This window comes from Mirounga angustirostris, unplaced genomic scaffold, assembly GCF_029215605.1.
Source record: "Mirounga angustirostris isolate CCGP_5_RB_7025 unplaced genomic scaffold, mMirAng1.0.hap1 SCAF_5, whole genome shotgun sequence".
In the NCBI taxonomy this organism is placed as follows: Eukaryota; Metazoa; Chordata; class Mammalia; order Carnivora; family Phocidae; genus Mirounga; species Mirounga angustirostris.
Window position 1 is genome coordinate 112,483,446 of NW_026991713.1, and position 12,356 is coordinate 112,495,801.

At 36.4% G+C, this 12,356-nt stretch overlaps 1 long non-coding RNA gene across 1 annotated transcript in view; it reads right to left on the reverse strand.

Moving 5' to 3' along the window:
* Positions 1-534: 534 nt before the first annotated feature.
* The window catches only part of LOC135364480 (uncharacterized), a 74,996-nt gene continuing 63,174 nt past the window's right edge, over positions 535-12,356 (reverse strand). Inside the window, exon 2 of the long non-coding RNA XR_010411667.1 lies at positions 535-2,049. This is a non-coding gene — a long non-coding RNA (uncharacterized LOC135364480). The remainder of the gene's footprint in view (positions 2,050-12,356) is intronic.

Sequence of the window (12,356 nt, forward strand, 5' to 3'; positions counted from 1 at the left end):
CTGGAATTAAAATGAAAACTTTAAAAAATAAAAAAAAAATACGTAAGTAAAAAGACATAAGTGTTTGTAAACATATGTGAAGAAGCATATGGGAATAGCCGTATGGTTAACTCATTGAAACTACACTGTGAATAAATCCTCTTTCCAGCAAGATCTTCTTTCATTAAAATGTGTTTGTAAACGTTAAGTGTAGAAGGATATTGGAATAGCCATATGCTTAACTCATTAAAACTATACTGTGTGTAAACTTAAGAAAATGTTATGAAGCATTCGTTTTTTCGTTTAGAACATCATTCGCCATATCTCTGAATTCAAGTTCTTCCGCTCCATCATAGCTCAGATAAAACCTTGCTTTGATCATCTCGGTCATGAATAATGTCTTCCTTCTCAGAACTCCCTCAGACCCCCTTACGTTTCTCTCTCATCAGGCTCATTGCTTTGTACTGGGGCAGATCCAGATTCCATAGACCCTGAAGTTTAAGCAATTTGGGGGGACCTCTTTAGGAAAAATAATTGAAAGTGATTAATACCAAATCAGATATGAAAATGCATATTTATTTAGAAAAAGAAATCACAACAAAATCAAGTCTTAACGAGTTAATGAATACAACGAATATTTCAAAATCCAGAAAAATAACATTTTCATTCAGTAGCTACTGGTCTTTCTTCTGTATTGGCTGGTCACATGTTTTTATTGTTGATAACTGGAATGACTAGAATATAGAATTTCACATATAGATGGACTCCCTCTTTGTAGTACTGCCTCTGGGTTGTGCCTCAAGACCTGTATATTCTATCATTTTGTACAATTACCAACAAAAAGAATGGATGGTGCATGTGTATAACAAGTGTATAACCACTTATGCTGTGTTATTAAGAGTATTCTTGACTTTGGAAAGTTCTGTTCTGACCAGGCTCTGTTGAGAACCAAATCACTGTTTACAGTTCTACACATCTGAATGGAGGAATTCTCCAGACTCCTTTCTGGCTGCACAGACGTCAGACCCTTGCATCTCCTCCAGGACCCACTTACTTCCTAGGCTGAGTGCCACAGGGCAGGTTCTTGTCATGGTAAAGCCTCTGTTCTATACCCTCAAGCCATGGACTCAATGAATCAGCACAGGGGTAGTAAGATGTTTCTAGAAATCACTCCTACACCAGTGCAACTGGTAATCAGTTCATTCTAAAAGGAAGTATTTGTGACCACAGCCCCCTACATATATTTCAATAAACTCAACTACATGTGTCCTCAATACAACTTTTTTGTTGGGTCTCAAAAATGTCATTGGCCATTTCAATGGTAGGGAAAGTAAGACGGGAAAGAGACAGTTTAACTGTAGTTTTAAAAAAACTTCTCAGGGGCGCCTGGGTGGCTCAGTCGTTAAGTGTCTGCCTTCAGCTCAGGTCATGATCCCAGCGTCCTGGGATCGAGCCCGCATCGGGCTCTCTGCTCCGCAGGAAGCCTGCTCCTCCCTCTCCCACTGCCCCTGCTTGTGTTCCCTCTTTCGCTGTGTTTCTCTCTGTCAAATAAATAAAATCTTTAAAAAAAAAAAAAACAAAACTTCTCACTTTTGCAAAGTTTACCAGATTGTACGACCATATAAGTATGTTTATAGGGTCTCTCCCCGAGCATCGGAAGGGGCCCATGTAAGTGAGGGGCACTGACACTGGCACTTCTTTCACTTCATGTTAAATCTGCCTCCGATTTAACTTTACATTGTAATAACTTATGTCCTCATTTAATTATGCCTTCTTTATTGAACAGCACTTTTATTCCAGTTCCTGATACAATTCTTTTCAAATAGAAGCAACTCAGTGGAATTAACTAAGTAATTCATATACATTAATGGGCAAGTTAGAATGACCTGATCTCTCTCCCAACATGAGTGTGCAGTGGAATATTCGAGGCTGTCGACCTCAAGTCTGCGCCTCCTCCTTGGTTGGGGGAGGTGGTGGGGCACCAGTCAGTAGCTTTGGTCTTGAGTTTCTCTGGAACCACAGGGCTTCTTCCAATGTCTCAAGATGTCAGAGGCTTCTTGATGAGGATTTCTGTAAGGATCATAATTTATTAGTTTAAATAATAAACTTTTTACTATAATTCAAAACAGATTACAGTAAGAGACTGGTTAATTAAATTATGATGCATCTGAAAAATGGAATTGTATGTTAAAATGGGTCAGATAGAACTTTGACTTTTGAAATGGAAAAATATCCAAGGTGTATCATTTAGTGGGGAAAAAAAAATGCTTCACTCCAAAATCAGTTCAAAGCTCTCTAAGCAGCACCTTGGCCTTCCAGCTTGCCTGCTCAGGTATCCCTACTACCACTCACTCTTCTGTAACCTCCATGAAAGGTCTATTCCCCGCAAACTCTCCCTTTCTCCCTTTTTCCACTTCCTTCCTATCCAGTTTGGATTCCAAGACCCATTATTTCAACTATTCTCTTGCAAATACTCTAAACTCCCTTGGCCCTTGTACCTTTGCTTCCCTCCACCATTTTTTTATTGTGGTAAAATACACAAAACATAAAACTCACCATATTACCAATTTTTAAATGTACAGTTCAATAGCATCACGTACATTCACACTGTTGTGCAACCATCACCACCATCAACACACAGAACTCTCTTCATCTCGCAAAACTGAAACTCTTAGCAAATTTTTTTTCAGTTACCTTGGAGTTGATTTAAACCAAGAGGAAAATATCGTAATGTTTTCATGCAATATATACTTCGTTCTTTAAATGACACTTGTGACAAATAGCAGAAATAATTAAGGAATGCTGCATTTGTGATCCATACAAAACACCAACATTTTGGGTTGTACAAAATTTAAAGAAATGTCTCAAATACTTTGAAATACTGTAGGAGCCAATACATAAGAGACGTGCCTTTGGTGGGAATAAGAGTGCAGTTTAGGTCACGCCGGAACTACTCAATGTCTTTAAAATCACTGAGCAAGAAAAGCAACATCAGACTTCCATACTGACATAATGTCATCTAACAAGGCTCATCCCTTCCTTAGCATGTGGCAGAACGTCCATCCTTTTCCAGGCTGAGTAATATTCCATGGTACATGCATACCACACTTTGCTTATCTGGACACTTTGTGTTGCTTCCACATACTAGCTAGAATTTTAGTTTTTACATTTTACATCTCTTTATAGATATTTCCATTTTGTTCACACATTGTTTACTTGGCTTTCTCATCTTTTTTTAGTTTTTTGAACATCTTTAAGACCGTTGTTTTTTAATCTTTGTTTAGTAGGTCTATCATCTGGTTTTCCTCTGGGACAGCTTTTTTCACCCTTTGACCCTTCGACTGGATCATACTTTCCTATTTCTTTGTATTTTTTTTGTGGTTGTTTTGTTGTTGGTATTATTGTTTAAAACTGAAAATTTGCTTCTAATGATGTGGTAACTCTGGAAATCATATTCTTCCCCTGCCCCAGGGTTCACTGATTTTTTTTTTATCTTTTGTTTTTCTTTTCTTTTCTTTTTTCCTTTGATTTTTGTAGGCTGTCTCTTTGCTGAGGATCAGCCTGAGGTATAAACTTAAGGTCTTCTCAGGTCTTTTCTGAGCCTGCACCTTTCCCTGGGTATGTGTGGTAACTTTCTAATGGTCTCCGTATATGCAGTTCCTTTTGAATATTCTAGTCTTTAATGTCTGGCTCCCAATAGGGAACAGAAAGAAAAATTCAAGAGGGGAGTCACTAGACTCGTAAATGCCCTGAAAGTCACTTCAGCTGGGGATGGGGGTGGGGGATGGGGGGGCTTGCAACAATGGCTGCAGTCCTCCTCTCTGTCTGCACATTGTGGTCAGGGCAGCAATCAGCGATCAGTGCACAGATCCCCAGTATTTGAAGGACAGGATTTTTATTGCCCATCCTGGCTCCCCAAAGTTGTGCAAGCTGTTTTAGGAACACATACATGGCTGCTTGCCAGAGGAAAGGGGCAGTTTGGGGATGTTGAAAGGATGTGGAGGTGGAAAATGCACAGCTGCTACCATGCTATGAACTGAAACTGATTGAACTTAACCACAATTTACTGTCCAAGTTTTCCCTTGGAAGTTGTTTGACTCCAGAGTTCCAAAATAGTTACACAGGAGAGATTCTGCCAGTGCAATTGTTATCTAAGTGGGAACACAGATTCCTGTGCTCTCTGTTCTGCCCTCTTCTCAGAATCCTTGCTGTACGTTGGTTTTTAACGACACTTCCCCACCTGGCAAAAACTGCAACTTTGGACCAACCCGGTTGCTTCTCCTTCTTGTTTGCAATCAAGCAGTTGAATCCCACCAGAGAAAATAATTTTCCTGGATAGATTTCTAACCACCATAAATTGATGATCACCAAACACAACTGGAATCTACACAATGCCAACAAACCTTTCTCAAAAAGGTTGTATCCACTTCTTCATCTTTCTCTTAGTCCTTTTTTCCTTTTAAAAATATGGAATATTTTGGGCGCCTGGGTGGTTCAGTTGGTTAAGCGACTGCCTTCGGCTCAGGTCATGATCCTGGAGTCCCAGGATCGAGTCCCGCATTGGGCTCCCTGCTCAGCGGGGGGTCTGCTTCTCCCTCTGACCCTCCCCCCTCTCATGTTCTATCTCATTCTCTCTCTCAAATAAATAAAAATAAAATAAAAAAAAATATGAAATATTTTAAACACCCTCTAGAACATAAGTTCTATGAAGCTGGGGATTTTGTTGTTGTTGTTGTTGTTCAATGCTCTAACCCCAGTTCTTAAAAGAGGGTTTGGCACATGGTAGGTATCCATTTTGAATAAAAAACCCAGATAAGTATACAAATTAAAATAGAGAATGCACTGTACCCCCTGTTTTATCAGATTTGATGTATTACCATATTCGCTCCACATTTTTAAAAGAAATTAAGTATGGCAGGTAAAGTGGAAGCCTCCTATGTACCCTTCTTGGATCCTATTCACCTCTCTCCATCCCCAATGAGAGTTGCTGTTGATAATCTGGTATTTATCTTTCTTTTGTTCATCTCTACTAAATATTGTCCAATTATTCTCCAAATATTTTGTACAAATTAATATTTCCAACAGAAAGATTTGAAAGTTCTCCTGCTCCACATCCAAGTCACCATTTGGTATTGTCAGACTTTAAATATTTTTTCCAATCTCATAATGTGAAATGGCAACTTCTTATTTTGCATTTCTCTGATTACTGGTAAAAATTGAACACTTTTTCAGGTTTACTGGTCATTAGGCAATCTTCTTCCATAAATTGCCATCTCATATAACTTTGACTATTTTTAAAAATTAAGACTTTATTCTTTTAGAGCAGTTTAATGTTCACAACAAAATTGAGGGGAAGGTACAGAGACTTCCCACATACCCCTGTACCCACACATTAATTATTAACCTTGCCTCAAAAGTGGTACATTTGTTACAACTAAGGAACCTACACTGATAACCTACATCATCACCCAAGGTCCACAGTTCACATTATGGTTCTCTCTTGGTGTTGTATATTCCATGGGTTTGGACAAATGTATAATGACATGTACCTATCATTATGGTGCCATACAGAATTTTCACTGCCCTAAAAATCCTCTATGCTTTGCTTATTCATTCCTCAACTCCCACAATACTTTGCCTATTTTTTATTGAGTTCCCTTTTTTTCTTTCTTTTTCTTTCTTTCCTTTCTCTTTCTTCCTTTTTCTTTTCCTTTCTTCCTCTTTTCCTTCCTTCCTTTTTTTTCTTTTTTCTCTTTCCTTTCTTTTTCTTTCTTTCTTTCTTTCTTTCTTTCTTTCTTTCTTTTTCTTTCTTTCTTTCTTTCTTTCTTTCTTTCTTTCTTTCTTTCTTTCTTTCTTTCTTTCTTTCTTTCTTTCTTTCTTTCTTTCTTTCTTCTCTCCTTTCTCTTTCTCTAATTTGTAGGCAACCATTATATACTCTGGTAACTAATCAACTATATGCATTGTCAATATCTTTTTTTGGTTTGTGCTTTATTGTAAATTTATAGTATCTTTTTTATAAAGGAGTTATCCAAAAACATGACTTTTATTCAACACTCCTCCATTTATTTGAGACTCCCATTACTTTGATCATGAATTATTTTATTTACAATTGTCTGGTACCACTTTGTTGGGTTTATCCTTAGGTAAATTATGTTTGTTTGTTTGTTTGTTTTGTCATTGCAAAAAGTATGCTTTATGTGTTGCTTTTGTAATGGATTTGGAATGTTATTATGTTGAACTTGTATGCAAAAATTTGGACCAACTTTCAATTTAGTTTTAGAATTTTATATTGGTTTATTACTAGAAATAATATTACATTTAGGTTTTAGATGTACATAAATATGCCTCATGGCTTTCTTTCAAATTCTTGTACCTCTTATGTTTTTGTTCATCTACTAGATTGTCTAGAATGTCTAGCACACTGTTGAATAGAAGTGGTGACATGAAATATTTTTATTTGGTCCCTGACTTTAATGCAAGTGTTTTTAAAGTCTCATCAATTTGCATGATTATTGTAGGTTTTGAATATTGAGTAATGTTCCCTTCTGTTCCTAGTTAAAAATAATTATGGACTGATTTTTTTAACATATGCTTTTTCTGGAATTATGGAGATAATCATAAAGATTGTCTTAATCTCTGTATCAAAAGATTTTAGAATTCCTTCTGAAATCATCTTTCCACTTCTGAGATGAACCCAACTTAAACATAAATACTGCTGAATTTGATTTGCTACTATTTTATTTAGAATGTTTTGCTGCTGTGCTCATAAATGAAATGTATCTATAGTTTTCTTTTCTTACATTTTCCCTGATCTCAACATCACACTACGTTTGAAAATGAGCTAAGCAGCTTTTCTTTTTTTTTTCTAATTCCTTGAAATAATGTGTATAAGTTGGAGATTATCTGTACCTTGAAGATATAACTCACCCATAAAATCATAAGTACCTGATATTTTTTGGTGGGGAAGAGAGTTTTGCTTACTGATTTAGTCTTTTTAATGGCTATCAGAATATTCATGTTGTCCAATTTTTCGTTCTGTTAATTTTTGTGATTCTTTTTAAAGAAAATTTTAATCTAAATATTTAAATTTGGAGCATAAACTTGTTCATAGTAAATGTTTATGTTTTCAAAAAAATTTTGATCTGTCATTAGTTTTTTCAAAACATCAGTTTTTTAATTGTTCATCTTCTCTACTGTTCCTTTATTTTTTACTTAATTTTTATAAAATTATTTTTCTATCTCTTGGCTTCATTTTACAGCTCTCTTCTAGCTTCTTAATCCAATCACTAGTTTAAGTATATATATATATAAAGGTATTTTGGCACTATACATTCACCTCTAAGTGCCATAACTTTAGCTGTTTATCATGTAGTACATTCTTTGCTGCTCAGTGCTAACTGTAATTTCTAGTGTGATTTCCTCTTCAACTTACGTTATTTAAGTTTTCAAGCATATTTTCCCTATCTTTATATTATTGATTTCTAACTTAATTTCATTCAGGTTAGAGAATTTCTCTATATGTTAACAATTCTTTAAAATTTATTGTTTCCTTTGTTATTTAGTACATAATACTTATAATAAATACTTAGTATTTGGAAATATTCCAGAGTTTTTGAAAAAAAATGTATTTCCTATGGGAGGGGGTATGTAGCCCTCTATATAAAACTATTAGATCAAGCATATTAATTTTGTGTTTTATGATAGAAAAATGACTGGTCCACACAATTTGTAAGCAAAGGTACATTCTATAGTATTGTAGGTGAGAGCAAATCATGTAGTGAATATGGAGTAAGTTATGAAATGAGGTGACAGAGCAACTCATAGGCAATTTATAGGTTTTATTATTTTGTACTATGGTTGGTTACACTTAACAATTTATCTAAACCTTATCTTGAACTTATACTATAGCACTAAAACAGAATTCCAAAAACCATCTGAAGAAAGAACGTGGTTTGAAGTTTCTGAATCTAAATTAGCCCTGGATATGTGTCTCTTTGCCTCTAGTATACACAGTGAAAAACTTTATATAGCTTGTGTGGTGGGCAGAATGATGACCCCCTTGGAGATGTCTGCATGCTAGTCCTGGAAGCTGTGAATATGTTATCTTACATAGCAAAAGGGACTTGACAGACATGATTAAGTTAAGGATTTTGAGATGGGGAGATTATTCTGATTATCTGAGCAAACCCAATGTAATCACAAGAGTTATTAGAAGTGAAAAGGAAAGGCAAGAAAGTCAGAGAGAGTTTTATAGATGTAGGCAACTGGTTTCGAAGATGGAGGAAGGTGCCATGAATCAAGGAATGCACGTGGCCTCTAGAAGTGGAAAAACGCAAAGAAATGGATTTTCTCCTAGAACCCATGGCCCTGTGGACACCTTGATTTTAGCCCAGTGGGGACCATTTTGATCAGAAATGTTTGTTTCACATTTTCATTCTTATTATAGGTTACCTCAACTTAATATTTTCCACCATATCTTTTGTTTTCCTTACTAATTTTTGTCTGCTTGATCTATTCATTTCTTCTAAAGGTTCATTAAAATCTTCAACAAGGATTGTAAAATTGTCAATTTATCCATGTGATTACATCAATTTTGGCTTCACATATTTTGATGCTGTGTCTTGAGCTAATTCATGATTGGTTTGGTTTTTTTGGTGGATTATTCCTCTATTATTACATAATTTCTCATTTTATCCCTTCCAGTGCCTTCTTCCCTAAATTCAATTTGACTTCTACTAATATTGTACTAATATAGCAAAATTCACTCTTTGCCCAACACATATTCCCTCAGCGTTCATCTCTATAAGTAAAAACTGCTTGCTGCAAGAATCTGTGACTTTCTGCTCGAGGGCTTTTTTCCCTGGCCATGGTTGAACACTCTACTTACCCATAAAGAGAGCCAAGAGAGCCAAAGAGTTAATGTCCCCAGAGCCACCGCTCAGCAATGATGGTTAGAGAGGTGGTCAATAAACAATCAAGCTTTCTTGTTCCTCAGGTGAGTGGCTCTGAGGCACATTCTCTCTGTGCCCCGAGTTCCTCAGGGGACTGTTCTCCAGTTGCCTAAAGGGTAAGTGGATGACAACACATCTTTGATCAATCAGCTTCTTCTCTTCCCTTTCTCATGTCTCCACTTCCCTGCAGATGTTTCCTGAGATTCCCTCTCAAGGTACTACCTGCACTTGAATCCTTGTCTCCAGGTCTGCCAATTAGCTTCCTTTGGGTTAATATGCTTGTAAGTATACATTTTCCCAATCTTTATTATAAATCCTTTATGTGTTTTAAGATTCTTATGAGAAGCATATAGCTGACTTGAAAAAAAAAATAAAGCTCAATCTGGAAATTTTTGTCTGTTAAAATTTTGATCCAGATGTTGACCAACTCCTCCCATAGGCTAAATCTGGTCTGTAATCTGTTTTTGTATGGTTTGCAAGCTAAGACTTTTTTTTTTTTTAGGTCTTGAAAGGATTGAAGAGCCTGTATGTGACCCACAACACCTAAAACATTTCTTATTTGGTCCTTTACAGAAAAAGTTTGCCAATTCCTGGCTTAATCCACTCATATTTATTGTGATTGTTGGTATATTGCATGTATTTCCAACACTTGTAATTTTATTTTACTCTCATTCCCTTTGTAGTTTTCCTTTTTTCTGTCTTCTGTTGGATTGATAAAGTTTTTGATCTTCCTATTTCTCCCTTCTACTTGTTCAGAAGCTATCGATTCTGTTCTTTCGGTGATCACCATTAAAATTTAAAAATATATTCCTACCTATAATTTCTTTTTAAAGCCACATCTAAAGTTGTTCAGCATTTTAACATTCTCCCACTGAATACTTCATGTTGTCATTTAAAGTTTCAATTTTGGGGCACATGGGTGGCTCAGACAGTTAAGCGTTAGACTCTTGATTTGGGCTCAGGTCACGATCTCAGGGTTGTGAGATCGAGCCCCACATCAGGCTCCCTGATCAGTACTCTCTCTCCCTCTGCCCCTCCCTGCTCATGCACTCCCTCACTCTCTCAAAATAAATAAATAAATAAAGCTTTAGTTTAATCTTTTATAACCCTAAAAACTTTTCTAGTAGTCAGTAGTTAATATACTATCTTTTATATCTATTGACATCTGTCTTCACCATTATCTTGTATCCATACCTTCCCTCTGGGTTCATTTTTTCTTTTTAAGTGTATCCTACAGTGAGAGTCTATGATTGGTTAATTATCTAAATCTTTGTAGTTATAAAAATGTCTAACCATTTTTAATAGTTTTGCTGAAGATTAAATGCTAGATTGACAGTTAATTTCTCAGGGTCATGAAGACTTTACTGTCTTCTCACATCTATTGTAGTAATGACAGTCTTCCATCAGTCCATTGAGTGCTCCTCTTCATGGAATCTTTTATCCCTGATAACTTTTAAGGTTTTTCTCTTTAGTCTTGATGTTCTTCAATTTCACTATGTTTTATACTTATTTTCGTTCATCTCATTTGCTACTAGTGTACTTTTTTTAAGAAAATTATTTATTTTAGAGAGAAAGAGAGAGAGAACATGGGGGGGGGGAGAGGAAGAGAGAGAGAATCTCAAGCAGACTCCCTGCTGAGCATGGAGCCCAAAGCCAGATTCAATCCCACAATCCTGAGATTTACTTAACAACACTTAACAGACTGAGCCACCCAGGTGCCCCAACTACTAGTGTACTTTTAATCTGAGCATTCGTGCTTCTAATCCTAGAAAATCTCAGCTCCTCTTTCTTCAAATATTGTTTCTCCAGTCCCCTTTTCTTCACTCCTATTAAGCATATAGTGAAGAACTTGTGTCACTCCTTACTAAAATCCCTACTATTATTCACAAGGTTGTAACAATAATGCTTGTCCATCCTTACAAATGGAAAATTAAGATAAAATATAAATAGTGAAGTGCTTAACTCTTATTTTTGTAAAGCAAAATTCTCATTCAGAAATGCACTGAAACACATCAGTTAACACAGGGGCATTTAGACTATAGGATTATTGTAAAATCCTGTTTGTTATACTATAAAACTAAAATTAAAATCACACATTGAATTTAATAAGCTAAAAACAGAGAGATTCATGAAAAATCTGAAATTTACAAGTGACAACGACATTACTGTCAAAGTCTAGGATTTCAAACTAGTTTTGTGAATTCTCTAATTTTTGAATCCTGAAGTCATTAAAAAACTTGTTGATCCATGCTTACAGGATAGTAGCATGTATCTATTTTCCTGGATGCATGTATATTACAATCCTATAACAATTAACACCTTCCAGCAGCTGAAGTTTTCTACATAATAATCACTATCTCATAATCATTTTTTGACACAATTATCACTTATCTGATATAGTGCTCATTTGTCTGTCTTACTCTAAAATATCAACTCCATGAAAGTGAAGGCTTAGTTTCTTCTGCTCGTTACTGTATTACCTGGAACACATATTGCCCTGCACATAGGAGTTCCTTAATATTTGTTAAATGAATAGTAAGCTCATATATTTTTATATGTTCCAGATTTGGTTCAAGTTAAAATTAAATGAGAGACTTTTTTAAAAAAGATTTTATTGGGGCGCCTGGGTGGCTCAGTTGGTTAAGCGACTGCCTTCGGCTCAGGTCATGATCCTGGAGTCCCGAGATCGAGTCCCGCATTGGGCTCCCTGCTCAGCGGGGAGTCTGCTTCTCCCTCTGACCCTCCTCCCTCTCATGCTCTATCTCATTCTCTCTCTCAAATAAATAAATAAAAATATTTTAAATAAAATATTTAATAAATAAATAAATAAATAAAAGATTTTATTTATTTATTTGACAGAGAGAGACACAGTTAGAGAAGGAACACAAGCAGAGGGAGTGGGAGAAGGACAAGCAGACTCCCCGCTGAGCAGGGAGCCTGACACGGGGCTCGATCCCAGGGCCCTGGGACAATGACCCAAGCCGAAGGCAGACGCTTAATGACTGAGCCACCTAGGCGCCCCACAAGAGAGACATTTTTGATTAAAATACATAAAACAGAGCACTGTAGATATGTTGTGGGCCCAGGTGGGTCACAGAGATGAAGGAGCAGTGTGTGTGGTAAGGAAGGTGGAACTCGGGCAAGGCCACCAGTCAGAGGATGCAAACAGTGCACTTGTTCTGGTAACAGGGGAGGTTAATTGTGGAAAGTCAGGAGAGTAAGAAAGCTACCAAATGGCTGAGAGCTTGTTAACTCGCTCAGATGGATGCTTCAATACCAGCATGTCAGAATCAGTAAATGGCCGTTCCAATGGAAACACCGTACAGAGCATGCATCCTTCAGCAGATCCCAACTACATTCGAAGGCCCTAACCTGGCAGAAAAAGGCCTTCACAGTCATCACTCCACTGTTGTTCTACTCCTTACT